Here is a 4,989-nt window from a genome sequence, read left to right on the forward strand (position 1 = left end):
TGCACATCTACATAATAATGTAGTATAATTTAATTTCAGCTGTGTGGGAGGGTGGATCACCCAGGCACTGATCGCTGCTCATATGACCACACACACAATATTCAGACAGACAGACAGAGAAAGAGAGAGAGAGGAGGGGGAGAAGCTTAGAGCTTTAATATTAAACCATTTTCATGATTGTTTTTGTTGATGTCAGATACGATGACAAATAACCTCCATAAATGACCTTTAGGTGGACAGCAGTGAAATGTGAAATAAACAATGAACTATTGAAAATAAATAAAAAAAATAAAAAATAAAAATAAAAAGGGAGGGGGGTGCACTCCACCTGGTGTACCTGGTGGCTCCACTCATCCACCTCTCCCAGCCTACAGCATTTCCAACCCAGCAAGAACAGACGGTGTGGAAAGCGACTTATTGGATTCGATCCCACTCAGCAGTGACTTATACGCTCAACCTATATGTCACAGATGGTAGGATTTCACTGTGGTTGATATAGGAAATCCACTAAGGAGTATTGATCTTTCTAAGATCTGCTCTCTCTGCCTGATCTCCACAGGATCTGAACATATGCAGAGACCTGGAGTGGAGAGGAACGGCGAGAATCTCACTCCACCTTTAATGGTTGATATGGAGATAATAATATTCAACAGTTTTACAAACATTAATGTTAAAGTTGTAAACCTCACCAAAATCATATGCTGTAGCACAATAATGATTCAATTTATAGCCACTTGGTCAAAGTTTTTACATTTTTAGTCCCAAACATTCTCTCCATGAGAAATCATGTTATAGTGGAGGAAGTGATGCATGTTACATTTTCAAATGGTTTCAATTAAACTGAAGAAGAAGAACTGGTTAGCTACAGCACTAGCATCCACGTCTGAGATGAGAATAAAGAAAAGAGTACTGCCAAGTGAAACTGTAGCAGCAGACAATCCTGACTCACTGTTTGCTTGCCAACTGATCTCTGCGTAGATTAAGTTCAAAACCACAACAGTAATAATCAGTTTGCGTCAAAGATGTCTCCAAAATGAAAAACAATAACTTTGCAGATTTCTCCTTGAAGATAAAGTCTCACATGACTGAAGTGGGATTTCTAAGAGCCATCTTTTTTTTTTTCCCAACAATGATTCTGCAAAATGACAAAACATCACCTAATTAAAGCCTATCTGCAAATGTCAAGCATTTAATTTCATATATCTGAGGTTTGTCTTTCTTTACCATCCGCCTTTGTAGGTTATCTGATGAGGAACAAAATTCAGATCAAACAATGGCCTATAGCTAAGAATTTAAGTTTTGATCAGAAAATAAATTATGTACTATAACTGGCATATTTCTGTACTTGTTAAAGCAATATCTAATCTGACGGTGTGTCTGTAAGTGAGTGGGAAAAGCAATGTCATGATGATTAATAACTTGTCTGAGTCTCAAAAAAAAAAAAAAAAAAACCATCTGAACAAATGATCTGACATTTTGTTTACAGAAAAAAGCCGACTCAAGAGACAACTGTTCTGATGGTGATCCAGATCTCAATTTCTCATATTAGATTATGTTTTATGTTTTGGTTTTTTTTAGACAAAACCATGAAATTGACAGAACCTTGAGTTCCATGTTTGCTGAGAAAACAATTTAGCTGTTTAGCTTTAGGTGCAGCTTTTTGCACCATCCTCGTGCCCTTTAGCTGAAACACAGCACAGCAGTGACACTTGAAAAAAAACTATTTTGTCTTAGTCTTCCCTTTGATTTCCTGGACTGTAAGCCAGTGATTTGCTGTTAAATTGCACAAGCAGGTTGACTGCACAAGTGCATAAAGACCACTAGCCCCCTCTCTCTCTTTCTCTCTCTCTGTCTCTCAGACAGTTTTAATCTCTGCTAAGACAGTCACGTCCAGCTTTGTCGTCTGCCGTGTAAACTCTGGTGGAAAGCGACCTGCCGCCCACGCCTCCAGTCTCCACAGCTCTCCTTCATTACCACGCACGGTGGGAGAGCCAGAGCACACGGTGTAGTAATCCCCGATGGATGGTGTCACCATATACTGTCATTAATGACACAGCCATACACACACACACACACACACACACACATATATATATATATATATATATATATATATATATATACACATACATACATATATTATGCATGTACACACCCAGGGCCAGGATTGATGAAAGGTTTACGGCAGCATCTTGTAGATTACAGTTGAAGGTTTATATCTCTCTGCAGGAGATGTTATGGGCGCTCATATCATCCTCTGTAGTAAGTTATAGGAATGGGCTGCTCTTATTTGTTGTCGTTGATGTCATGCAGTGTGTGTTATTCTGCTGTGGGCTAATTTTCTGCTTTGTCCTATGTAATATCTGCTCACCATCTGCAAAAATGGTAGGTTTCAGTAAGGACTCACCTTTGCATACTTTCTGTATTTTTTTTTTTTAAACACCTCCTGGAGCAGTGGTTGCCAAACGTTTGTCTTGTGACCACCTAAAACAAAGCTAAGTCTACTTGTGACCCCTTTTAACTGATTGTATATGTCTACAGGTTATGAGCAGTTCAACTTAATAATGATTCTTTCCTCTCAGATTTCTTTGATTTGAATTATTTCTAAGAAGTCAAATCATCAAGAAATCCACAAGATTAGAATAACAAAGAAGATGGAAAAAGTAGCCACTGGTTTGTGAAGCAGAAATATGTTTTTCTGTTCTGCTATTCTGCCAATCATCTCAGGACCTGCCTGGTGTATTTTGCGACCCCTTGAGGAGTCCCACAGCACTGCAGTAAGATTTTGGCCTAACCAATGGGTTTTATAGTGATATTTGTACATTTTATCACATGCACATTTATCATAAGTAATGGGGACACTAGCAAATGAGAGGTATCTCTGTGGTGTACTACAGCATTTCCTGTTTATGTAATTTATTTAAGTTTATGTTGATATTAAGACCCCCTGCAAATGTAATGTTTATTTAAAATATTAAACTTCTTGATCTTATATTTTGCAGTTGTGCACATTGCCTTTAGTGTTTTAGTGTAGAATTTTGCCCTGTCCTTTGTTAACTATTAAAGTTTCGTGTTGTTTTGTGCCATTTGTCATTAAAAACCATTATAGTTCATTTATTATAGGCTCAAGTTATGTAACCATTTCTCCAAAGTGCTATGAGGTGACCCAACAGGCTGATAAATAAAGTATGAAAGTTACAACTTTTCAGTGTTTATTTCTTTGCGATTTGTCCATGAACACACCACCAACTAAAGCTCTCATTCACCCAGTCATGTAGTTTATTTGAGACCGTATTGGCCAGCAGAGGGCGCCAAAGATACTTCAATGTATTAAATCAATTCCTCTCACAATTAATTTTTTTTTTCAATTAACATAATTCAGCATCTGCTCAGTTTTGAAAATACACCTTATAATCTTATTTCAGTCGACTCACTATTCACCAAATATCCTATGATTTTCCATTGGTGTACCTTTTCTGCATCAATAACTGTATAGTTTGATCATTTATGGCATTTCTAATTTTCTGTAGGTAAATATTTACTTAAAAAATATTTTATGACAACTTCAGTTATATGGTTATATATAATTAAACTATTTAAATGTATTAATTATTTCATCATTAACTTTCTCTAGGTAATTATAGCAAGGGTATTTATTGACAATGTGGTAATTTAAACATTCATCTTACAGATTTACAAGGTGACGAAACACAATCACTGAAAATAAAGTCAAGAAAAAAAAATGGAGAGAAGAAAAAAAGAAAACTGCCGGTCGCACTGTGCTTCTGACATGACACCAGCACTGTATTCTCCTCAATTTATGAGGTATCATGGCAGGTAATGAAGCGGAAAGGTCAGGGGGAATTTGTTTTTATCTGCTCTAAACCAATAGGTCAGATTTCCACTTTCCACACCACAACTCTGTGACTGCAGCTGGTGCCCTTTTGGTTAAAACAATACATTCACCTTGGCCACTCATACATCATATCACCAATTCTCCATCTTATTGGCAATGTCACACAGAGTACTGGAAGATATTATAGAATAGATTTACTGCAAGGGCTGGTCCACAGCCTCAGATATGATATCAGCGGCGTGTAATGTAAGTCATACATTATGAATCCAATTTGTTTGGGCGAGATCAGGTATTTTGAGTGCAAAATAGATCTGCTGGGCTGAAAGTCACCATAAGACCACTAGATGGCAATATGCTGGTGAATATGGTCCTGATGAACCCACTGAGACAAGTTTCAATGTGTACTCCTTGAAAATATACATTTATCTTAAAACTGCAATGAGTACCTTTGACACTATTACTCTTTAAAACTATATAGGGCCTACTACATACTAAACTATATACTATACCATCTTATAAAAAATATAATGAGAAAATTGTAACAATACCATATCGTATGACAAATAAGGCCATTTGTGAAATATCACAGTAATTTTATAGGCTACAATAAAATTGTATTTTATCCCCTATGGATTCAATGCACTGATAAGGTGCCTTTCATTCTCCTTATGCTCAGGTTTACTGATACGTATATGTAATAACATATTTACATCTTTGCGTGTTCAAATAACATTTTAAATTGCTACAAGGGCAATTTAATGTAAGTATAATGTGGCAGTAAGACAAAGTTTAAGAAAGTTGAACTTTTATGGACACAGTTTAAAGAACACCTATGTAATCTAATGGAAAATCAGTAAGCCTGTAACAACCGATAGCCTTTGTGAAGCTTATAGTATTCTTTGCTGTTTCAAAAGAGGTGCTGAATAATCTGCAAGGGTTGTTTTTAGGACCTGTTGTGTTATGGTTTGTGATTCTGCATTATATAGAAGGGGTTCAGGTTTTCTCTCCACATTGTAAGCATATAGGCTATAGCAGGAGGCAAAATAGGATATACCTTAATGTAATCCAGAGCAACAGCACCACAATACAGGCCTACAAAAATAACCATATAGATTAATCAACATTGCTGACAC

The 4,989-nt window shown here is 36.5% G+C and overlaps 1 long non-coding RNA gene across 1 annotated transcript in view; it reads left to right on the top strand.

Moving 5' to 3' along the window:
* The window catches only part of LOC147817105 (uncharacterized), a 9,882-nt gene extending 6,681 nt beyond the window's left edge, over nucleotides 1–3,201 (top strand). The window contains exon 3 of the long non-coding RNA XR_015436641.1: nucleotides 560–3,201. This is a non-coding gene — a long non-coding RNA (uncharacterized LOC147817105). The remainder of the gene's footprint in view (nucleotides 1–559) is intronic.
* The last annotated feature ends 1,788 nt before the right edge of the window (nucleotides 3,202–4,989 follow it).

This window comes from Seriola lalandi, unplaced genomic scaffold, assembly GCF_002814215.2.
Source record: "Seriola lalandi dorsalis isolate HSWRI2012SDOR001 ecotype SW California unplaced genomic scaffold, Sedor1 jcf7180002054972, whole genome shotgun sequence".
NCBI lineage: Eukaryota > Metazoa > Chordata > Actinopteri > Carangiformes > Carangidae > Seriola > Seriola lalandi.